At 36.9% G+C, this 26,387-nt stretch overlaps 1 pseudogene; it reads right to left on the bottom strand.

Moving 5' to 3' along the window:
- LOC101427238 (ubiquitin-conjugating enzyme E2 Q2 pseudogene) overlaps positions 1–2,450 on the bottom strand; it is a 91,174-nt pseudogene extending 88,724 nt beyond the window's left edge.
- Between the last annotated feature and the right edge of the window lie 23,937 nt (positions 2,451–26,387).

The raw sequence follows: 26,387 nt of genomic DNA, 5'->3' as shown, positions 1-26,387 counted from the left end.
GAATCACCCTTGAATTTCTTAGGTAAATGTCAATCACATAATCGATTTAATGTACTGTTGTGTTCGGTTTGTTAGTATTTTATTAACGATTTCTACCTCTAAAATCATAAGTGATATTTGTAAATTCTTTATCTTGTGATCTTTATTCTGGTTTTGGTATTAGGGTGGTGGTGGCCTCATAGAATTATTAAGTGTCCCCTTCTTCTCAATTGTTTGAATGTTTGAGAAGGACTGATGCTAATTTTTAGAACATTTGACCAGTGCAGCTATCTGCTCCTGAAATTTTCTTTATTGCAATGTTTTTGATTTCAGACTCAATCTCTTTACTTGTTATTGATATGTTGACACTTTCTATTTTGTCTTATTTTTTAAGCAGTTGTGAGTTTACAGAATAAGCTGCATAAAATACAAGAGTCCCATATAACTCCTATTATTAAACCATGTGTTGCTGTGTTATATTAGTTAAAATAGATGGAAAAATTTTTTAAAAGTAATTTACATTAAAGATAGTTGCTTGTGTTTTGTTGATGGTCTAACTAAAAGTTCCAGGTTTCTGTTGTGCAGGTACATGATTTTTTAAAAGGATTTTTCTAGTACCATAGATACATCCTAACCTTAACCCTTTTAACCACATCCAGATATATATTTTAGTGCTGCTAATTATATTCACAAAGTTGTGCTAACATCATCTTCATCCATTACCAAAACATTTCTGTCATTCTGAATGGGAGCTATGTACATTTTAGCCTTACTCCTTTTCCCCAATCCCTACTTCATTGCCTGGTAGCCTATATTCTAGATTATGACTAAAAGTTTACTTATTATTTCATATCAGTGAGATAATACAATATTTGCCTTGTGTCTGGCTTATTTTTCTTATCATGATATCTTCAAGGTTCATCCTTGTTATCTCACATATCAGAGTTTAATTCTTTTTATGACTGAATAATATTCGGTTGTGTGTATATATACCTTATTGATTTTTGTCCATTCATTACTTGATGGCTACTTGAGTTACTTCCATTTTTTGACAATTGTGAACAATACCACTATGAGCATCAGTGTACAAATATAATTTCTAGTCCCAGCTTCCAATTATTTTATGTATTTACCTAGAAGTTGGATTTTCAGGTCAAATGGTTGTCCGACCAGCAATGAGTGAGTGTTTTAGTTTCTCTGCTGTTCAAACAGATACCATGCACTAGGTTGCTTATATAAAGGGAATTTTTTAGCTCATAGTTTTGAGCCTAAGGACATTTAAAATCAAGGCATCCTCAAGACGAGGGTTTCTTCACATAAAGTGTGGTTCCGGGACCGACTACCAGTAGTCCTTTCTGAGGGCTACCCTGTTACATGGCAATAAACATGCCAGCCTCACCTGGCCTCTCCTTTCTCTCAGGTTCTGTTTATCTTGCTCCCTGTGGCTTTCATATCTTCTCTGTCTGGATTTTTTTCCACTTGAAAGGACTACAAAAATATGTTTAAGTCTCATTCTGATTGAGGTGGAGCACACCTTAATGCAGTAACCTCACCAAAAGTTTCCAATTTCCACATCAACTCCATCACTTATAATTTCCGTTTTTTTAATTATAGCCACTGTAGTGGGTATGAAACAGTATCTCATTGTGGTTTTAATTTGCATGTCCTAATATCTAATGATGTTGAACATCTTGTCGTGTGCTTTGGCTCCTTGTATGTCTTCTTTTGAGAAAAGTTTATTCAAATTTTTTGCCCATTTTTAATTGAATTGTTTGTGTCTTTGTTGTTGAGTTGAAGGGATTTATTTATGTATTCTGGATATTGAACTATTATTAGAAATGTGTTTTCAAAGTATATTCTCTCATCGTGTAGGTTTTTGTTTTACTTTCATGATAATGTCCTTTAAAGGAACAAAAGTTTTTATTTATTTAATTTTGATGAGGTCCCATTTACTTAATTTTTTGTTATTGTTGCTTGTGTAAATTCTAAGAAGTCTTTCCTTAATACAAGGTCATGAAGATACTTCTTTATGTTTTCTCCTGGAGGTTTGCTAATTCCAGCTGTTATATGTTGTTCTTTCATTCATTTTGAGTTGATTTTTGTATGTGGTATGAGTTATGATCCCACCTTCATTCTTTTAAAAATGGAGATCCAATTTTCCCAGAACCGTTTGTTGAAGAAACTATTCTTTCTCTATTGAACGGTCTTTGTTCCATTGTCAAAACCTGTTGACCATAAATGTGAGCATGATTCCTGAGCTCTTAATTTTATTCTATTGGTCTTATTTCTGCCTTAATATGTTTTCACTACCTCTCCTCTGTACCTATCACGCTCTTCCTCAATCTGTTATGGCTGAATGTTGCAGCTCGTGCTTCAGTTTGATCATTTACCTTTTCTACAGTTCTTACCCAAACATCTACTCTAAAGTAACTCTTGGTTTTTATCACATCATCCTCCATTTCCCTCAGCATAGCGCTTATTAATTTTTGCAATATTTGTATTTGTTTATGTATTTATTTCAATCTGCCTCTACAGAATCCTCTACTAAAATGTAAGCTTCATGAGTCCAGAATCTACAATAGTGCCTGGCACATAGTAGCACTCTAAAATTTGTATTGCATGAATGCATGAATAAGTGGTACAATAAATAAATGGAAATTTTTTGTGGTATTGAACAGGTGAAATTTTCTACAGTTTTAAGTAGTTATGAAAATTTTAATAAATTTGGACAAAAATTGGAAAGGTAAGAATTGAGCTACATGATCCTTTTCAGTGACAGTTATGAGTTTTCCACTGACCCCACATTCCTTTGTGGGTAAGAGTAGATAAGCAAGCTAGGAACAATTTCTATACTTCCTGCAAATCCTAACATGCTCTCATTATAGGAGAATGGTTCCCCATAGTGCACACACATAAGCCCACACTTGCGGCCAGTCGTCATCATGTAAACATAGCCCTCACCTGAAATAATCAAGTTGCTTTAGACTATAAAATTTTAGGGAAGGGAATGTATCGCCTTTGTTCTATGCTCTATCGCAAGGGACTGTAATAGTGCCTGCTCAGCAATCAATAAATGTTTGTTGAATAAGTAACTAAGAAAGGTTGTTGCATACTCATAAATTTGCCCCATAATGTGTTCAATGAAACAAATTACTTTTTTTTTTTAAAGGCTCTGGTAATTTCTTTCATGGTCAAGAGTGGACAAACCCATGGTTAAAGCTCTAATTGCTCAAGTTGGGGCATACTGCCTCAGATGTTCAGTGGCACAGGCAGCCAAAATGTCAATACCTACAATGCACTCAGTGGAGGGAACCACTATCAGGCACCTCAAATGCTCCAAAGAAAGCCATGAACAAACATATGCACATTGGTATGCTATGGAGGACTGCATCTACCCCCAAAACCCACAATGCCAACAATCTGCCCTTGCCTCTGTGGGGGCCTGGAATTACTGTCACTTGGGCACCTGCTTCTAAGAGCCACGTGAAGGTCTGGACTAGGCTTCTCATCAGAACTGAAACATAGGGACCAAGAATATTGGCCCCACTCCTAATCATTCTTTTTCAAGGGAGAATTTCTGGGTACAGGTGAGGGGAGTTATCCTCCCTATCCATCACATCAGATTCATGGTTGGAATTGTCTTCCTCATTGCCCTGGTCAGGTAGCAGGAAGGCCTTACCAGTTGTTGGTTCCCTCTTCCTCTGTTATGGGACTCAGAGTGCACAGATCTTTCCAATCTTTGGAGACTTCTTCCTCCTGTTCATTATGGTTAGTAACAGGGCTTTAACACCTTGCTTAGAGAAACCCACTTCTGTCCCATAACTATGGCAGAGTTTTATCATAGAAATCCCATCAATTTCTGCTTTATGTATTCCTTGCTTTAGTAACTAAAGCTACATTCACTAGCAAGTTGTCCCTGACCCTCTTTGTCTTTCCTCTTGTTAATCTTTGTATTCCCAATAAACCACACTAAAAGAGGCATGAGTGTTTATATCTCTATTTTGTCAGTTATCACTTATGAAGCAAAGGGTCAGAAGTTAACTTTCTCAAATTGCACCCTAGAATTCTGAGTCTGCAGTGTCCCTCCATTGAACAGATAGACCAACCAAGCCACATAACTCTCCCCTTTTTCATATTTTATCTTGGAAAAAGACCTCATTTTACCAGTTTGATTTGCAGCAACAACATTGGTAGTTGTGCATTGAGTGAATAGAGGTACAAGCCGGCGGCCATCACCAACCCAGATGAGGGAGAACTCCCTGCAGAGAGGTCCTAGGTTCTCTTCTGGAGCTGTCTGCATCACTTGAGAACTCAGGCAGTCATGAGCTGGGGCATAGTTTTCTTACTCTTCCTGAAACCCTCCTCTTTATCTTTGCCTTTATCCACTGCTCCAATTCATCCCTGTTAACAATGAAACTGCTCATATCCCAACTATTCCCATGTGTCCAGATTTACACCATCACCTCAGCTAGACCATCCTTGCCTGGAGAACCAGCACAACCCAAGGTTTAAGAAACTGATGATCCCTTACACTCATATCATTATATACCATGCTTTTTTTGTGACCATGCCAACTGTGCCAAATTGTCAGTGAGAAGAGGAAGCATACAGAGAGATATTAGTCTATTCCAATTCAGGTGTAAGGGCCACCAGCAAAAGAAAAATAAAACACAATGCCCTGTGGAAATATGCATTTTGCACATAGAGAAGAGACAGAGTGAAGTCAGCTTCACTAAGGGTGTTATTATTTCCCCATAGCCAGCAGGTCTCAATCTGTAGCTGAATGTAGTAGAAGTTCATGTGCAGCACACCTTTCTTTGTGTGAGTACCATAGTAGAGGAATCCCAATCCCTCCCCATCAGGGACACACATACCACCAGTGAGTAAACTGAATGTCATAAAACATACCCACCAGATTCAGACTCTCTCCAGTGAATATTTACATATGCTCCAGAGAATACAGTATGGACTATTGCTTCAGTCTCCTTATCTACCTTGGGAATTTGCTCTATCCTGCCAGACTGACATACCTGGTTCTGAGCACGGGGTTAACCATGGGAAAGGTGACAGGCTGTGCAAGGTCCATTTCCCCTCCCAGTGGAGAGACGTGATAAAAGTATTATAGATAAGGCAAAAGACACAAAACAAAGAACGGAAGTGACATTCAGAGAAGCACAAAGAAAAAGTCCTGGCTTTGGGATGGTATGTAGAAGCGAAGAATGTAAGGAAACAAAGTGGGCACAGATGATGACTATTCAGGAAAATCAAGCTAGTTAATTAACCAAACAAATTAAGATGTGAGATTAGTGGCCCTAGGGAGTCATTACACATTAAGTAATGGATGTTTCCTATATTACAGAGGAAAAGAGTATTTGGGAATATTTTTTTTTCTTTATTCGAAATGCTGTGGGTACAGAACAATTATGCATAAATTACAATATTCCTTATAAAACCCAACAATAGGAACTTGCATTAGTGTGGAACATTCTTACAGTTGATAATAGTATATTTTTTCCAACCGTACTACTAATTAAACTATACTTTATCTTAAGGCTCCCTGTTTGTGTAGTATAATTCCATACACTTATTTTTAGGTGGGGAGGAGGGAGTAAAGGCAAGGTGGTAAAGATTTTATGAAGAAAAAGAAAATGAGGGAAGTACATGATCTGAAGCATGGACTATGGGCCTACTGCAGGATGAGTTGAATTTTAAAATTGTTATTCTGTTATCATATATACAAATCTAACATTTACCCTGTTAGTTACATTCAAATCTATAATATAGTTCTGTTAATTGTGTTCAAAATGCTATGTTCCCATCCTCGCCATCCATTAACAAAGCACTTCCATCATTCTAAATAGGAACCCTGTCCATTGTAAGCCTTAACATCCCATTCACTCTTCCTACCCCGCCTCTGGTAAACTATATTCTAGATTCTGACTCTGTAAATTTGGTCATTCTAATTGTTTCATATCAGTGAGATCATACACAGGTTTGTCCTTTTATGTCTGTAGTGTTTCATTCACAATATATTCAAGGTTCATCCATAATGTTGCATATATTAGAACTTTATTACTTTTTAGGTTTGAATAATATTACATAGTATGTATATACCACATTTTGTTTATCCATTCATTGGTTAATGGACGCATGGTTTGCTTCCATCTTTTGCCAATTGTTCTAAAAACTGCTATAAACTTTGGTGTGCAAATATCTGTTCCAGTCCATGCTTTAAATTATTTTGTATGTATACCTGGTAGTGACGTGATAGTAGGGTCATAAGATAGTTCCATACTTAATTTTCTGAGGAACTGCCAATTTGTATTCCACAGTGGCTGCACGATTTTCATTGCCACCAGCAATGAATGAGCTTCTCTATTTCTCTGCATGATCTCCAACACTTTATGTTCATTTTTTTTCCTTAATAACAAGCCATTTAAATGGCTGTGAAATGGTATCTCATCTAGGTTTCAATTTGCATTTACCTGGTAGCCAATGATGTTCAGCATCCATTCATGTGCTTTCTAGCTATCTGTTTATTTCTTTGGAGATATGTCTGTTCGATTCTTTGAAGAAAAAGTTGAATAATTTATATATATATATATATATATATATATATATATATATATACATACATACACTGCATGTGATATGATTCCTTTATCAATAAGTGGTTTCCAAATATTTTCTCCCATTGTGTAGGTTGTCTTTTTATTTCATGATAAAATCTTCTGAGGTAATAAAGATTTTAACTTTAATGAGGTTATCACAAAATCCCACTACTAAGAATATATTTAGAAGAACAAAAGGAAGGATGAAAACTGATATTTGCACACTGATATTCATAGCAGCATTATTCACAATTGCTAAAAAATGGAAAGAATCTAAATGTCCACCAACCAATGAATGGATAAATAAGATATGATATATACATATAATGAAATACTAGTCAGGTCTAAGAACAAAGCAGTTGGGTAAGAACATGACAAAATGAAGGAAACTTGAGGACATTATGTTGAGTGAAATAGTCAGACACAAAAGGACAAATAGTGTATGGTTTCACTGATACGAACTAAATATAATGAGAAGTATTATGGAGTTGGATTTTGGAATGTAGTTTGGTGAGAGACAGAATGTGGGTTAAGAAGAGAAAGCTGACCCTGGATGTACACAGCTTGTAGTAAGGTCAATTGTTAATATTTGGTAATGGGTGGAGTTGATAGTAGCATGTTCCAATAAGTATAACAAACTAAATTGATTTATAGTTGTGTTAATGGATGAGCCAAGTAGTCTATGGAAGTTAATTCAATTGGAGGACAGCAAGAGGGTAAGATAGGGAAAATATAAATATAAATGTAATTTTGGTGGTAAAAGAGGGTTGTGGTTAATATAGAAATGTTCTTCAACTACAAGGTATTATGAATGTGGTGATACATTGGAAAAATACAAGTAGTGCAATTTATAGACTTTAGTTAACAATACTGTAAAGTTTTGGTAGCAAAAGCAAAGAATTATTAGTGCTAAAGGTCAAAAAAGAATATGGGTTTGGTTTTATGAGATATGAATATAATTAAACATTCTTTTCCCTTTTTCATTTTATTCAAAAATACATTTGATGAGCATGACAGTTTGGTATTACTTATGAATTCCAAAAAGAGATATTGATTATATTTGTAAATAGGTCTGTTTCTCTGGGCATGATACTCTTTGATTGCATTAGATTCAGCTGAGATGTCTGATTAAATTATGGTAAGGTTAGGGCTTTGATTCAACCACATCCACATCATTAAAGTGTGACTCATTAGTTGAGTCCCAGTTCCCTTGGGATGATAAAACAGACTCTCACAGGGAAAGTATACAGAAAAAGACATTGATCATTAAGCATGGAAGAGTCCCCAGGAAGGGAAATGATCCTGATAGTGTACAGCTGATCTTGTGAAGAGAACAGAGCAGCTGAGTCTAGATAGAATGAGCCCCAGAGGAAGAGAGATTAGCCCTATGACAGTATACAGCTGATATTGGGAGAAGCTGGGCCCATGGTGTCTTAAGAGGGAAGAGGAAAACTGAACGTTGGCAGAAATTGCCCACCATCTTGCATGAACATGTGGCAATGAACATTGGTGAGAAAATACCTTTTATGGTACCTTGAGTTGGACTCTTTAGGGCCTTCTAACTGTAAGCTTCTACATCAAATAAATACACCTTATGAAAGCCAACTGAATTCTGGTACTTTGCATCAGCACCCCTTTGGCTGACTGATAGAATGAGGTTGCATTAATCTATTATTTTCTTTTGTTTCTTCCACTTTGGATGTAAATTCTAAGAAACCATTGCCTAACACAAGTCCCTGAAGATACTTTCATATGTTTTCTTCCAGGAGCTTGAAAATTCTAACCTTAAATTAATAGTTTGGTATTTGACCCATTTTGAGATTATTTTTGCAGATGGTATTTAGTAGGGTCCTCCTTTATTGAAAATGGATATCTAGGTTTTCCAGCACCATTTTTTTTTTTGTAATTAAAACATTTTTTAGAGAAGTTGTAGGTTTACAGAAAAATCATATATTAGATTCATAGTTCCATTTTCTACCCTTTTATTAACACATTACATTAGTGTGGTATATTTGTTACATTTCATGAAGGAAGATTTTTATAATAGTACTATTATCTATTGTCCATTGGTCACTATAGGGTTCATTGTTTCTGTTGTACAGTCCTGTGTTTATTTGTTTTTAAATTTTAATTCCAGTAACATATATACAACTTAAAATTTTCAATGTACTTTAACTGATAAAAATGATAGTCTTACAATTCCAGCCATCTGTCCCATGGGACACAGTCAGAAACAGAGTGGACATCACATCCTAAAATCCTCAGGATTAAGGAATGAACAAACATAATGTGGTAATGCAACTATGGAATAAAGCAGACTTACTATTATTCTAATAATGGAAGAACTTATAACACTGACATAAAGGCAGTGGTCAGCAGCAGTTCTGAGGGGAGGGAGTGGGGAGAATAGGTGTAGCATGGGGCATTTTTGGGACATTGGTATTGTTCTGAATGGCATTGAAATGATGGTTACAGGTCATTACATATATTGTCAAAACATATAAAATGTACAGTGCAAAGTGTAAACTGTAATATAAACTATAATCTATGGTTAGTAGCAGTTCTTCAATATGGGTTCATCAATTGTAACAAATGTACCACATGAATAAAAGACATTGTTAATGAGTAAAAGTGAGGGAGAGAGTGTGGAACATATGGTAACCTCCCTATATTACTTATGGTAACCCCCCCTATATTAATTATGGGATGCCATTTATATAATCTAAAGCATCTTTAAAATAATAATTAAAAAACGAGTAGCCTTTGGAGACTAGAATGGGAGGGGGACTTTTCACTGAAAGGAAGAACACTACCAAAGAATTTAAAAAACCATGTGCAGGTGTATTAGTCAGCCAAAGGGGTGTTGATGCAAAATACCAGAAATTGGTTGGTTTTATAAAGAGTATTTATTTGGGGAAGGAGCTGAGAGATACCAGGCCTTAATTCATAAGTTACTTCCCTCACCAAAGTCTATTTTCACAATTTGGAGCAAGATGGCTGCTTACTTCTGCGAGGGTTCAGCCTTCCTGGGTTCCTCCCTTCCAAGGTCTTGCTTCTCTCTGGCTTCAGGGTTCCTTTCCTCCCAGGGTTTGTTTCCTCCTGGACTCAGCATTCCTCTCTTCCTGGGGCAGTTGGCTACTCTCTCCAATGTGAGCTTACTTCCCAGGGCTCCAGGTTAAGGCTTCAGCATCAAACTCCAACATCAAAACTCCAACATCAAAAACCCTCAACTCTGTCCTTTGCCACCATGCCTTTTATCTGTGAGTTCCTACCCACCAAGGGGCAGGCACTCAACACCCTAATGACATGGCCCAATCAAAGCCCTAAACATAACTCAATCACATGCAGGTATAGACCAGATTACAAACATAATCAAATATCTATTTTGGGGATTCATAACCATTTCAAACTGCTACAGCATGTATTCCTATTTTTAAAAATCAACAACAAGCAGATACTTGCAAAAAAAAAAGATGAAATATACTCCCATGTGTTACTGAAGTGTCATTTGGTTCAAGCATTTTGGAAAGCATATTCATCAAAAAATTGAAAACATCCCTCTCCTTTATCCTTGTCATAGCTCTCAGAAATCTATGCTATTAGGATTCAATCCTAAATACCAAAAAATTTTCTGCAGAAAAAATTTGGGAAATTTACTTCTAATGTAAGAATGGGAAACAATATTTTACAGCACCAAAAATAGTTTTATTTGCAAACAGAATCATTAAAAATAATGCTGTTGAAGAGAGAACTAGCTTAGAAAAATGCTTATAATATTCAATTTTTAAAATACGAGCTTGAGTCAATGGTGCTGATGCATGCCACCTGTGCAAAGGGGACACCAAGTGGAGGAATAATTACTAGGGTGAAGTAAGTAGAACTTAAATGCAATTGGCATTATGGCCTGCTACCATGGAGAGATAACATGTATGGTACTGCAAATCTGGTGCTTAGATCCATTAATTGAAGCTAAAAGAGGAACTTGGACATTGGTTAGTATTAATTACTTTATCTTTATGGCTGATGATTATGATGATATCTCTTCTAGATCATATGCAGAGGGATATTGAACATGTTAAAAGTCCTGATAAATTTAATTCATTTTCTAAATAATTAGTGAATGTGCCTTTAAGATAAAGCAATGGCTCTCTTAAGTATGATCTTTAATTTGCTTGCCATATGCCTGTCTTGTTACCTATCCTGTTTTGTGAGTTTATGCCTAGGACAGTGCCTCTCTTCCTACCTCTGTAAGCTGACCTAAATATAACCACCATAGTGAAAACTGGAGTTAACAATTTACACCCAAACCTAGCAGATCTACCACAATCCCTCCCTAGAATTAACTGACAGCATAAAAGAACTCAAGAAAGAATGCCTTTTCCCATCAACTTTGAGAGGATGCGGCTTCTGAAGGCACCTGTTCTTTCTCACTCTCATGGTCCAGTATGTCATATCTGGCCCCCATGTAGGCCCACTTACCACTGTCTTCTTTATACTTTTAGTAGGCTTATGTATCTTCAAAATTCTAAGTTTATTTCTTCAAAACTCAATGCATTCCAGAAGAAGGTATTAGTCACAGGGGGATTTCAGCCATTTCAACCAAAGTGTTGGACCCTTCTTTCCTCAACCTCAGTAGAATAGCCAGAGAGGTTAATGCCCTCTCAGACAGAGACTACCGCCTTAACAAGCAGGAAGTAACTACAGAAGAATGACCAATGACCCTTAGCACCCCACTAAGAATAAGAGTGGGAACTCTTTGAGGGGTGAGTTGAGGCAGGTTAGTCAGGGAAATGAGGAGAAGATGAGCCACAACATGGCAGAGAGACAACATGGCCAACAGACAAAAAAACTCAACAGACAACATGGCTGACTGACAGCATGGCTGCAAGGCCTCCCTGAGACCTTGAGGTTTAATTTTCCATAGTGAACTCTAATGAATGTTTTATAAGCAGAATTTATTTAACTTAAAGAACTTTGTCCTTTTCTGAGATTATATCTTGAAAAATGTAAAAAATGTACTTTATTAAATAGTTTTAAAACTATCCTGGAAAAGTTCAAAAATAAATGAAGGAAATATAATGTATAGACATATCACCCAACTTGAACAATTGTCACCTTGATTTTGCTGAGCATATATATGGTATAAGCATACATTTCACTGCCTCTCTTTTCTGCACCCTTGGTTTTTTGAAACATATTTGACACCATACCACAAAAATTACTCTTTAAAAAAGTAAAATGTTCTTATATTGTAATATTAAATGTTCACAACTCAACATCTGTTTATCGGTTGCTCTCTTTTTGTCTTTATTTATTTTTTTAATATTACATTCGAAAAATATGAGGTCCCCATATACCCACCACTCCCCTCCCCCCGCTCCTCCCCCCATAACAACAACCTCCTCCATCATCACGAGACATTCATTGCATTTGGTGAATACATCTATGAGCACCGCTGCACCTCATGGTCAATGGTCCGCATCATAGCCCACACTCTCCCACAGTCCACCCAGTGGGCCATGGGAGGACATACAATGTCTCTCGGTTGCTTTTAAGAAGTTCAAAAAATCTGGGAACATTACATTTTTCCATTTCGATGTGGACACCATTCTTTTCCTTACCATTTGATGAAAGTAGTAGGTTCTTGAAGATTTCCTTGTTTCTCTTGCTATTTACTATGAATCTCCTTCCACTAAGGTCTCACAATGGCAAAAGAACTCAAGACATGTAGCATTATTGTAGCTCTCTCTCTCTGTCTCTCTCTCTGTCTCTCTGTCTCTGTCTATGTTTCTCTCTCTCTCTCTCTCCCCCCTATTAAAAGGAAGAGGCCTTCCTGTGATTTGATTTTGAAACCTCTCAGCTTTTGGATTTGGCTTGTTTCTTTTATAAAGTCAGGCCAGAGGAGATCTGTTCTAAAGGGGAACTAGCTGACTCTGGGAAAACTATATCTGGGAGGCAGGCTAGGGAAGTTGCCAAAAGAAGAAAAAGAGACCGTTTGCTAGAAGTGAGAAGCAGAGGGGAGGAGGCAGCAGTGGAGAACAAAGAGATAATAGGGCTATGATAACAACTTTCTTGGAGCTGTAAAATTATGTAATTATTGACATGATTTTTTATATAGCATAGATAAATTAGCAGGAAGCTTTATGCTATGCTTAGATTCTTTGAGATGTGAATATTTATAAAATTGCTATTGGATGCACTTGGAGGTGGCTTCATATCTGAGCCAATGTGACTCAGTTTTTCCTCAAATAATCAAATATTTGTTTACGTTTTCTTACAATTTTTATATGATGGGTTACTTTACTCTAATGCTCTGATGTTGGAGGGTTTTCTCCCCAGCTCTTTCTACTCTTCCAATTTCTCAGACTTTGGTCTTTCTTCCTGATGAAGGGATTATTGGTGAGCAAGAAAAGTTTAAGAGCTAATCATTATGATTATTTGACTAGATTTCTTTGTGTGCTCGCTCTTTTTGCTCCAGATTTAATTTTCAATTATCGATGGAACATCTATATTGAACTTTAAAAAAAAAAGTCTCATTGGTATTCACCTGAAATCAAAAGCCTATACCAGAATACCTGGCTTGGTGAGCAAAGTTTGAATAAGAGTATAACCTTCCTTTTCCCATTTTTAAATACCGTATCCTTTCTTCAGGTAGAGTACATTATTTTACATAGAAAATGAAAATATGGTATATTCTTCACATTTGCTTCATTAAGGCAATGTACTCAGCTTAAGGAGCTGTATAAAACTTCTGAAACTGTGAATTAAAGGGGGCCATGCTGCTTTCTTTAGGAAACATATTCCCTAAATGGCAAAAAGTGTCACCTGCAACTGTTTGCAAGAAAATGTTGGTGCCCTTCATCAATTATGATCTTGAATTTGCTATCATTTCCTAGAAAAAATCTAAAAAAAAAAATTCTGAGGAAAGTATGTCTTTGACTATTACTAGCAACATTTTGCTTTTCTAATTTTTAAAATATTTTTATTGAAATATATCATTCACACATTAAGATACATAAACAATAACTGTAGAGTAAAAGTTGTGAACTAACAACATAAGCATGAATAACAATTACAGGATCCCAAACATTACCCCTCCACCAATATTTTGCATGGTTGTGATACACCTTTCTCACCAAGCCAGGTAACCTGCTATGGGCTTTTGGTTCTAGGTGAATACCAATGAGCTCCTGGTTTTTGTGTATATGTATGTATGTATCTAGGTATGCATGTATGGTTAGGACATAGAGACTCATGTTTAGCCCTGCTCTGGGAAGAAAGGAAACTATTTCTATCCAAGGAAACCTTGGACAATTCTTCCCTGTGAATTAATGATCCTATGCCCCAAAAATCAGATAAATGGTTGTCTTTAATAATAAATCAAAGTAATTATTGAATATTAGATAATAATGGGGACATACTTGAAATTCCTAGTTTAGACTCAAATTATAAAACATGCCTAATCAAAGTTTCATGTTTAGGTTTAATACGTAACTGCTATACAGAGAATTTCATAGGGTGCAGATATATTAAATTTACCAATCAAACAAAAAAAAGTATAGTGCCATACACTAAGCCACTGAATTGTATAGGCAAGGGCTAAACAACTAATCCAATTATCTTTCTCATTGAAATTATGATTAAAGCAAAAATTTAGATTGGATTTGGATATAATAATGCAAAATTTAGTTCATAATAAGGTATACTTATCAAGCAGACTTTCTACTAACACAAAACCAAATTCTGGGCTACTGTGAAACCCAGTTTTTCCAAAACGTACATGATTTGCTATTCTCAATCTTAGAAAAATGTAATCGGAGCAACCTAATCTCCTCAAACAAAAGGGTGAAGTCTTAATGCATGCTTGTGCTGATTTGACTTTTGGTACAGCACACTAAAGCTGGGTTCATTATTGTGTCCTGCCCTTTGTTATGAGAATAAATACATAGCTGTTTTTATGCCTTGCTGCTTGGGATTTTTGTTCTACCTTTCTTTCTGCTCCAAGTTACTTCTCTCACAGCTTGTTTGGTGACTGAATTTCTAGAAGACCTAAACCAACACATATTCTTCTATTAAACCAATCCCTTATTTAAAAAAAAAAAAATACAACTTTCTGACTAGGGAAGCAGATGTAGCTCAATTGGCTGAACAACTGTTTCCCATACACGAGTTCCTGGGTTTGATCCCCAATACCTCCTAAGAACAAAACAAATGAAAAAATCAACTTTTATTTGGGAGTGGATGTAGCTCAGTGGTTGAGTGGCTCCTTCCCATGTATGAGGTCCTGGGTTCAATTACTGGTACCCCTTTAAAAAAATAAGGCTCTACATGTTAGACCACTCAGACTATAGCCTGGGGCCAGATCAAGTCAACTGCATTTATTTGTTTGTTTTTGTTTTGCTTAACAAACCAATTTTATTGATACCTTAATAAACCATAAATCCATCAAGAGTGTACAATCAATGGTATTTGGTATAACCACATGTTGTACATTCATCATCCTAATTATTACCAGAGCAATTTTCATTACTCCAATAATAATAATAATGCCAAGAAAAAACAAACAAACAAACATAAAACCTGTCGATCTATCTATTCCTCCCCTGCCATATATAGGAGCTATTATTGTTTCTTTCTCTCTAGTTTACTTTTATTTATATTTTATAAAAGCTGTCATATATGCAATATCACCCATATTCATATTTTACATGAAGTTTCACTATGTCATTCAGCCCCATGTTATACTTTTTTTAGCTTTTTTCTAGTAATATAACTGCCCTTGGGCTTTTCCTTTCACTCACTGTCATACCCATATAAAACCTCTGATACTCACAAATATCGTGAAGTTCTCTCACCATTTTCATTCATTTCCAAAGATTTGCATACAATCTTTTAATCAATTCTGTACAGATTAACCACCAGCTTTCCATTCTCTACCCTATTTCTAATTGCTGGTGACCAATATTCTAATTATTAATTCCCTGAGTTGACATAATACATTTAATTCATAATAGCACAATCATACAGTATTTGTCCTTTTGTGTCTGGCTTGCTTCAATTAATATAACATTTTCAAAGTTCACACACATGTCATAATACACTTCATGACTTTGTTTCTTCTTGCCACTGCTTAATATTCCATTGTGTGTATGCCCCACAATTTGTTCCCATATGCCCCACTCCCTCCCCCTCATTTCTCAAATTAACAACATCTATCATCAGTGTGGAACCTTGGTTAAAACTGATGAACACATACTGAAGCATGGCAACTAACAGTGGAACATAGTTTACTTTATATTTTATACTCTGTCCCATGCAATTTTGTAGGTTATGACAAAATATATAATGGCTTGTATCTGTCATTGCAATGTCATGCAGGACAATTCCAATGTCCAAAAAATACCCTCTCCCTCCCCTCAGAAGCCTTGGTGGCCACTGCCTTTAAATCAATGATGAAAGCACTTCCATTGCTAAAACAATATTGTCTATAATAGAATAATAATAACCCTACTTTAGTTCACTGTTCATTCCTCAATCTTGAGGATTTTGGGATGGTGATGCCCATTCTGTTTCTAATTGAGTGGGGCTTAGATCCCATGGGACTATCCATCCCATGGGATGGATGGACTATTTTGCTTGCAACTGTAGACACTCTCTGTTCCTTGAGATGGGCATTATCCATCATTATCTCTTTGTTAGTTGACCTGGGTTCAATGAACTCAACTGACACATGAGTGGACCAAAGATTCAAGTCTCTGGGACATATATTTAGCAAATATAGTGGTAATTATACATTCCAATGAAAGGGGCAGAAGAGCCATGTGTAGGGAAACTGTAAATGAGTCTAACTATGTTACACTGGGGAACTTTGCATTTCCTTAATCACTAGTGATGTTTTTTCATTTGTCTTCACCATTTGTATTTCTTCTTTGGACAATTGTCCTTTCAAGTCTCTTGCCCAATTTTTAAGTGGGTAGCTTATTATTGTTGAGGTTTGTCTCTTTGATATCATCAGTATCAAATCCTTATCAGATATGCAATTAACAAATATTTTCTTCCAATGATTTGCCTGCCTTTTCACACTTTTGACAATGTCCTTTGAGGTGCAAAAATGTTTAATTTTGAGGAGGTCCTATTTGTCTATTGAGGGGAGCCCTGCAAAGGGTCCCTGGAAGCCTACAAAGCAGGCTCAGAGGTTCAAAAAATATTAGATAAAAAAAGAAGGACCCCTGAATAAAGCTCTGCAACAAACAGAACATGCCGAGTTCCAAGAAAATTGTAGTACTTGAGGGCTGATGAGAATAAAGTGTAACTTTTGTGCTTTTGTATCTGTGGTGACCTAGAAACAAGAACTTCCGATGAAAACTGCTAAAAGTGCTGTTTGTACATATGGTATAAAATAAAGTGAGCAAACAAATCAGGTACGGAAGTTAGCCATCAGCTCCTTCTGGTCCACCTGACCCCCGCTATTTCGTGTCTCTCATTTCTTTTAGCTTCACACTCCCCATCTAGGGACCTGTTCAGCTGTGCAAGTCACATCAAGTGGTGCCTGAAGAGGGACCTGAGGTATGGGGAAGCACGGACCTGGAATCAGTGTGAAGGATTTCCCTGGTGGTGAAATTGTGGAAAGCATGTAAGTGATAAAGTGCCAGGTGTAAAACATGGGGAATAGTAACTCTTCTGATCATGGTTTTTATGTCCAAATGCTTAAGGCTTTGTTGTCCCACAGAGGTTCAAAGGTAACTACCCAACAGTTAGTGTAGTTTATAGATTTTGTCCAGTAAATCTGCCCATGGATTCTGGAAGAAGGAACTGTAAATCAGGATATATGGCAAAAAGTGGGTCATCAATTGAGAGATTGCTATACGGCAGAAGGCCCCTGTAACATCCCTGTGACTACTTTTACCTTGTGGGCCCTCATTTGTGACTCTGTAGATCCTGTCTGTGAAAATGAAAGGAGCGTTGACACTGTTTTTAAAGCCTCTCCAGCAACCACTGTGCATGGCTATGAAACGTTAATACAACAAACAGCCTTCTGCTCCTCTTGAAGACTTGAATAGTGATGAGGAAAATGGAGACAAAGGGCAGGAGTCCTCCCACACTGTTGCAGTGCAAAGACAGTTGTCACAATTATCTTTAGAAGATCTACAGGTATTGCAGGCAGCCCTCCCACTGTCTTGGGTTCTCCTTCCCCTCCATATTCTGATGCCTTGGCATCCCCAGTTTTGTCTCCCCTGCAGGCTGGTCATCCTGAAGAGGCAAAAGGGCTAAATAAGGCCCTTGTTAGTAAAATCACGCTTATAAGAAAACTCTCTGTTAAAAGTGTTGACTAAAATAAGAACAATATTCTGGCAGCAAATGTGCAAACCACCTGCTATCTACATGATAATGTGGTTGTGGGTTAGTGGGGGCTGATAGAATTAAGCTGCTGCAAGTGGAGGAAAACATGGCAACGTTGGTGTTCTGTTTTGTTTCCATGCTGATTTTGATTGGGCCTATTCAGCCAAATTAATAAAATTAGTACAGAATTTTTATCAAGGTGTTAAAAGTAATTTTCAGTTTTGAATCAATAGCTTACTCATGAACTTCAAGTCTCAGTGTAGTCTTAAGGAGTAGTCCTCCAAAAAATGTGTGTTAACTGTCTGTCTAAACTGCTAAATAAATGTTTAACTACATTTATGCTGCTCAAGTTATCCTAACTGGTTGCTGATTACTAATAAAAGTGTTTCCAAGAACAAGAATGCATGTTACAGGCAACATGGATTCCAGAAGAAATTTTTAAAACAGTAAAATCTAAGATGTGAAATGATGGTGAACTTAAAAACAGCTATACCAAAAAAGTAAGAATTACGAGTCAAATTTTAAACTTTATTTTTCTGTTGGCGTGTTGTAATTGTTCCTGCGTTGGTCTGTTTGTTAAATGGCAGTGTATATTTTGATACCTTTGGATGGTAGTATAAATTGGTAAATAAAAATTTCTAAAGAGCTCTATTCAAATATCCAGAAATTAAACAAGCACTTATATTAATACATAAGTTTAAGTGTTAATAAGATCTCTACAATGATAAAAATTGTGAGTCTTAATGAAGTTACTAGAAGTCTCTTCATGAGAAATATTTCTTGCCTAAATTGAAATCAAGTTTATTTTTATTCACAAGACAAAATGAAGAATGTAAAACGTAAATGAATATTTAAAAAAGTGAAGTTTATGGGAGTGCTGACTGAAATTTGATAAACTTGTTTAAAAAGTATGTTTTAGGAACTCAGCACTCCCTCAGTTATCATTTTTAACTGTAACCACTATGAAAATATCCAAACATTTTTATGTACCCTGTATACATGCCCTCGTGAACTCCCTCCCAATCATGTGCCCCCTATCATTAACACCCCACACCAGTGTTCCCCCACTGCCATAGTTGAACCTCTCTGTGGTCCAAAACTTCTTTAAAAATGAAGTTTAATATATTGCCAGGTTCCATTAATAGTAAAATGGAATATAGTGATGAGTTTAAAGTTTAGATATAGAACACATACTAATTTAGAAAAATTAAATAAAGTAAAAATCACATTTCCCAATGGAACTGCAACAATCTCCCAAGTGCAATGGCAAAGACAAATAAAGAAGGATGGTCCAACAATGAGCCCTTGATACTGATGACTATACTTATCAGCCTGTGTGCCTGAAATATGAACTAGGCCTAGAGCTGCAGGGTGTCTAAGAGTTACCTTCTGAGAGCCTCCATGTTACTCAAATGTGGCCACTCTTTAAGCCAAACTCAGCTCAGCATGTAAATGCATTACCTCCCCCCCAGTGTGGGATGTGATTCCTGGGGATGAGCTTCCCTGGTGCTGAGGGATTACTACCAAGCACCAACTGATGACGTAACTAGATAAAAACCTTGAATAAAAGGGTCAACTCAGGACAGCAGAACATATCTGCCTACATGTAAAATCAGTTGCTAAAAAGTGCTTTTTGACCTTGAATAAAACGGGGAAATGGCAAAGACAAATGAGTTTATATGACTGAGTCCCTCACAGTCGGGGGATCATCAGAGGGGTCACGCTCATGCATGCTTCAGAAGGGTCCTGGAGAGAGCCAATGTAGATACAAGCCCAGGTACTGGTTCTGCTGAGGGCTACAGAGACCCACAGGTTCTATGGTCATGGCAGATGGCTTTGGAGTTCATGCCATGTAGGTTGGCCCTACCTTGCATTTATGTTCCTGAATGTGATGGAGTTGGACTCAGATATGATCTTTCTACACATGCCTCTTCTGTCACTTTAACCTGACCTGTGGTTGGCACTGGGGTTGGTGTATACTCAGGAGACCTGAATCACTGAACTGTCCATATAATAGCCAGGCCCTGAGCTTCAGCAGACTTGCAACTCCTACCATCTGGCTTATTGGACTTACCCCGGCCAGCAAACAGGGAGGTGAAGAAGGTCAACCACCACACCAGGGAGCCAAGAGTGCCTGCAACTGCAAGCAGAAGAAACGCATCCACCATTCATGTGGATTCTAAGCCCCCTCTTGATATAGAGGTCAAGTGGACATAACCATCTCAGGGAACCCAGCATGGGGAAATTGAGTATGGATTAGAGTGGACTTACAGATATTCTACTATGGAACTATTGTGATTAGTAATGGAGGGAATTATAGCATTGATGTAGAGAAAGTGGCCACGGTAGCTGCTGAGTGTAGGGAGAGAGAAGAACGGAGAGGATGTGGGGGCATTTTCAGGACTTAGATTTGTACTGGGTGGTACTGCAGGGACAGATGCTGGACATTGTATATCCTGCCATGGCCCACTGGTTGGACTTGGGATGAGCGTAAACTACAATGTAAACCATTATCCATGTGGTGCAGCAGTGCTCCAAAATGTATTCACCAATTGCAATGATTGTCCCATGATGATGAAAGAGGTTGTGGATATGAGAGGAGTGGGGTGAGGGAGGTGGGGTATATGGAGATCTCATATTTTTTAATGTAAAAATTAAAAAATAAAGAGAGAATAAAGTGTGTTTTATCCTAAAATAATATGACTAGTTTTCATAAAATCAAAATGGAGATATGTAGGGCAAGACTGAAATGCATATAATAAGTTGCAAAAGGTATTGTGGTAACATTAAGTAAGGGAAAGTGTTCTGTGAAGGTGAAATTTGTCTTAAAATAAAATGATCATAGTCTATATGTTTGTAAATAATTATGAGAAATTTGTAGAAGCATTGTTTAAAGTGTTTAAATGGGTAATTCCAAAAAGTCATTTAAACAGAAACTGAAATGATGATAATAACAACAATTAATTTCATAACAGGAAAGCTTGTTGGCAGCCAGTCTCCCCTGCCAACTTGTTTCTGAAAACTGTTTCTAGCATTGCATGCTAATAAGTATTTAAAATGAAGAAAAGTTATATTTGCAGATAGCCAAACTGAGTCATTATCTTAACAAGTTTGTTTAGTGTTGATGATAATTGTATACTGTAAGAAGTTTGGTTGGAAACATTTTCCAAAATTATTTTGGTAACTTATGTATGTAGTGTGTATAGAATGTGTTTTTATTATTACAGAAACATAAAATAACTTTGTGCTAAGATAAAATGATTGGTGTTTAAGAAAGAATAAAATTTGAAGCAAAACCTGAATATAGATAGTGCCAGAAGGTTCATGGAAAAAGAATTATAATGGTTAAAGTTAAATAAGATTTGATGGGTCTATCTGTAAATTTTTTAAAGCTTTAATATCAAATAGTATACTGATGCAAGGTCAAAATTTTGATCTTCCTCAAAATTTCCCAAGTTACTAGTCTGTTTTATTAAAAGCTTATGAAGAGTTTTTCTCCCAAATAATCAGTATACAAAGAAAGTCTGTTTTATCAAAATAGCTTCTTGTATTTTGACCTAATCATTTCCTTGTTTTTTAAGAAGAAACAGTCTTTTCACTTTTAAAGGAAATAATGGTCAAACCTGCTTTCTCAAAATCAGATCAGGAAAAATATCTTTTTATTTCAAACTATTGCAAAGATTTGTTCTTTTACTTTGAAAAACTTAAATAATAAAATAGTTAAGTTCCTTTAATATAAGTTGAATGAAAAGTGTTCAAAAGTTTTATACATTAAAACGTTTCTTTAACCCTCTGTTAATAAAGTTGTATGAGTAAAACATTCATATGAATACTTAAAGAGTGTATACAATTCCTGAAAATTTACTAATGTTTCAGTGTAATATTAGACAAAAGTAAAATTTTGTTAATCATGGTTGTAATTATTTAAAAAAATGAAATAAAACATTATGTGTTACAGAAACAACCTCTTGTCATAAATTAAAGTAACACTACTGTTGTTTGCAGTGGTCCAGAATATTGCTAGTTTGTTGCAAGAAATTAATATCAAACTGTGTCACGATCACTTTGTTTTAAAACTTGCTAACACTGTCTTTAGTATCTTCTTAGGCAAGTCAAGCCAGCGCGGATTCTCTTACCTTTAGAAAAGCCAACAATGGACTTTTGCAGTGCTTCCCCAAGGCTGTGTGCATAGCCCAACTGTCTGTCCTGGCCTGGTGGCAAAGAATCTGTCTGTGTAGAATAAATTTGTAGCTGAAACTCTACTGATGACATTATATTATCCAGTAATCCTTTTTTCAAAATTTGAAAGAAATGTCAGAAACCATAGTATCTTATCTTAGGAGCCTGAACTAGGCAAACAATTGGGACAGGCTGCAAGGTCTCTGCTGCTCTATCAAATTCTTAAATCTTGTTTGGTTGAGTAAAACAAAAGCTATACCTTCTGCAGTAATTGATAAAGTACAATGTTTTCTCATGTTAATGGAATTTGTAATATTGTTGGAATGCTAAAATCGTTCATCCTTTACTTAGCTCAAATACTTATACCATTGTATGTGTTAATTGGGAAATCCTTCATGGGATTAGGAGGACCTCCAGCAGGCTGCTTTAAAAAATTTAAAAAAGAGGGAGAAGGTGGACATTGACTTAGCCTGTGAATTGGATGTGGCCAGCACCAATACTGGCTTTGGGTGGAGTTTTTAGCAAAGGCAACATTCTAAACAAGTACCCCTTGGGTTTTAGTCACAATTATGGGAAGGGGCCAAATGTACAATATAAAAAAGCAGTTGTGTGCAGCATCAGAAGTGCTGCTGAAAGTGAAATGCTTTACCCAATAGTGTCTGGTCACTATGAAGCCTGCCATCCCTATCTAGGGGTGGATTGCAAATACTAAGAACAAGACAGAAATGATGGACTGTTGTGACTCACCCTCTGGGGGAGAGATCTATGGAAGAACACCTGGGACACCTGCCTGCAGTGACAGGTAACTGTCATGTCCCTACCCAGTCCTCTAACATCACTTTCAGAACTGTTGAGGCAGATGCCTTCATGAAGATCCAAAGCCATACCATTGAGACCTGAGGAAAAGCAGAGTGACTCCACTGGAAAGGTGAACATCATGGGTACCAAAACTTGTGGCGCCTAGCCTAGCATACCCAGCTGCCTGTTACTTGCCAAGAGCTCATGGACATCACCCATGGGTGTCCTTCATGCTCACTCCAATGACTGTAACATTGGACCCCTCCTGCTCTTGGGAAGGATGAGGTATGCTTTCACTGCTGCAAACATTGCACTGGGACTCTTATAACAAGCCATCTATTATTTTCTGCCTAAAAAAAATGAATCCTCATAACAATGGACTAAGTTCAAATTCAGCACTGAGTTGTGGCCCCAGGTCCAGCAAAGATGCCCTCAATACCCTCAATAAGCTTCACAAAATGGAACTGGACTGTTGTCCATCTCCATTTACAAGGAGTTTGGAATCATGAAAATATTAGCATAGATTTACAGAGCCTGAACAGTGAGATCCTGGCCCTCCAATCAGCTCAGCTTGCTACCTTAGATCCTGAAGCTATTGCTAACAGTCTGTTAAACAGTTTGCAAATTTTCACCCCTTGGGACCTCCTCCATCACAGGTTTTGGTGTCTGTTAGCCCTGGCCTGCCTTTTGCTACTTCTCTGGTGCTTTTTGCCCATAGAAGGAAACCGCATACAAACGGAAAACACCCAAATACGTTTAACCCAAAAGGCCTTATGCCGCAATGAGTTGTGAACAATTTGTCTGGAAAGGGAGCCGCCTGGGTCAAACTCATGTCCCTGCTGGCTGGTAGTCAATGATAGGTAAGAGCCCCAGAGGGGGCCAACCTAAGACAGATGCAGTCATAGCTGGCATCCCTTTTATATTTGTTAAAAAAAGAAGGGGGGCATGTGAGGAGGCCTGCAAAGCAGGCTCCAAGGTTTACAAAAAAAGATTCGGTAAAAAAGAAAGGTCCCTGAATAAAGTTCTGTAGTGAACAGAACATGCTGAGTTCAAAGAAAATTGTAATATTTGAGGGCTGATGAGAACAAAGAGTAACTTTTGTACTTTTGTATCTGTGGTGACCTAGAAACAAGAACTTCCCATGAAAACTGCTAAATGTGCTGTTTATCAGGTATGGAAGTTAGCCATCAGCTCCTCTGGTCCACCTGGTCTCTGCTATTTTGTGTCTCATTTCTTTTAGCCTCACACCCCCTGGTTTGGGATCAGCAGCATGGGTCACAGCAGTCTATTTTTCCTTTTATTGTTTGTGCTCTGGGTATAAGTTTGAAGAAACTACTGTCTACCACAAGATCTTGAAGATGTTTTCCTACATTTTCTTCTAGGAGTATTATGGTTGTTTCTCTTATATTTAGATCCTTGATCCATTTTGAGTTACTTTTGTATATGTATGAAGTAGAAATCTTCTTTCTTTCTTTTGGATGTGGATATCCAGTTCTCCTGGTACCATTTGTTGAATAGACTGTTCTGGCCCTTCTGGGATTGCTTGACTACCTTGTCCAAAATCACATGATAGCTGCTGAGGGTAGGGAGAGGGAAGAAGAGATATGATGTGGAGGCACTTTCAGGACTTGCAGATGTCCTGGGTGGTACTGCAGGGACAGTTGCTGGACATTGTAGACCCTGCCATGACCCACTGAATGGACTGGGTGAGAGTGTAAACTACAATGTAAACCACTATCCATGTGGTGCAGCAGTGCTCCAAAATGTATTCACCAAGTGCAATGAATGTGCCATGGTGGTGAAAGAGGTTGTTGATGTGGGAGGCATAGGGTGAGGGGGGTGGGGGCTATATGGGAGGTTTTTGACAATTGTTTCAATCTCTTCTCTTGTGATTGGTTTGTTGAGTTCTTCTATTTGTTCTAGGGTCATTGTAGGTGGTTCTTGTATTTCTAGGAATTTGTTCATCTTGTCTATATTGTCTAGTATTTTGACTTTCATTTGTTCATAGTATCCTCTTATTTCTGTGTGATCAGTGGTAATGCCTGTATTCTCATTTCTGATTTGGGTCTTCTCTCTTTTTTCTTTGGCAGCTTGTCAAAAATCATTTGAAAATAAATGTGAAACTTGGTTTCTGCACTCTCAAGTCTACTTAATTTATATATATCTGTCCTTCTGCCAGAATCATACTCTTTTTATTACTGTGATAAGTTTTAAGCTTTCAACTTATGAATCCTCCAACTTCATTCTCCTACTTCAAAATTGCTTTAGCTTTGATGCCCCTTACCCTACCATATGAATTTGAAAATTGGCTTGGCCATATCTGAAAGAAAGTTACTTGGAATTTTAAGTAGGATTGCATTGAGTCTATAAAATATTTTGGGTAGGATTGACATCTTAAGAATATTTGGTCTTCTGATTCATGGATATGGAACATCTTTCCATTTATTTAGGTCTTCTTTAATTTCTTTTAGTAATATTTTATAGTTTTCTAGGTACAAGTCCTTTACATCCTTGATTAAAATTATTCCTAAATATTTCATTCTTTTTGTTGCTATTGTGAAAGTAATTTTTTTATTTCTTCTTCTGATTGTTCACTGTTTGATATAAAAACAATAATATTCTAGGGTGTTCATCTTGTATCACACCACTTTGCTGAATTTCATTTATTAGCTCTAGGAACTTGTGGATTTTTCAGGAGTTTCTGTTTATGGGATCATATCATCTGCAAATAGGGAAACTTTCCATTCTCTTCCAATTTGGTTGTTTATTTATTTTTTAAAGATTTATTTATTTATCCCCTCCCCCTTGCTGCTTGTTTTTTCTTTTTCTTTTTCTTTTCTTTTTTTTTTTTTTTTGCTGTTCTCTGTGTCCATTCACTGCACATTTTTTCTGTGTCTGCTTGTCTCCCTTTCTTGCATCATCTTGCTACATCAGCTCTCCAAGGCACATGGGCCGTCAGCTCTCTATAGCACACAGGCAGCTTGCCTTCACAAGAAGGCCCTGGGACATGAACCCAGGACCTCCCACATGGTAGATGGGAGCCCCACTGATCAAGCCACAGCTAATTCCTGGTTTAATTTTTAAATTTATTTTTCTTCCCTAATTTCTCTGGCTAAAAGATGGGTATGATGTTGAATAACAGTGGTGATGGTAGGCAGGGTTATCTTACTCCTGTTCTTAGAATGAAAGCTTTCAGTCTTTTACCATTAAGGAGAACATTAGCTGTGGCCTTTTCATATATGATATATGTCCTTTATCATGTTCAGGACTTCCTTCTGTTCCTAGTGCTCTAAGTGTTTTCATCAAGAAACGTGCTGGGTTTAGTCATATTCCTTTTCTGCATTGGTTGACATGATTAAGTGATTTTTCCTTCATTCTGTTAATGTGGTGTATTACATTAATTGATTTTCTTATGTTGAAAATCTTGCATAGCAAAGATAAGTTCTATTTGACCATGATATATAATTCTTTTATTTTGCT

This window comes from Dasypus novemcinctus, chromosome 4 (assembly GCF_030445035.2).
Source record: "Dasypus novemcinctus isolate mDasNov1 chromosome 4, mDasNov1.1.hap2, whole genome shotgun sequence".
Classification (NCBI taxonomy): Eukaryota; Metazoa; Chordata; class Mammalia; order Cingulata; family Dasypodidae; genus Dasypus; species Dasypus novemcinctus.
The sequence above is the reverse complement of the archived record's forward strand: the minus strand, read 5'-3'. Positions and strand labels throughout refer to the sequence as shown.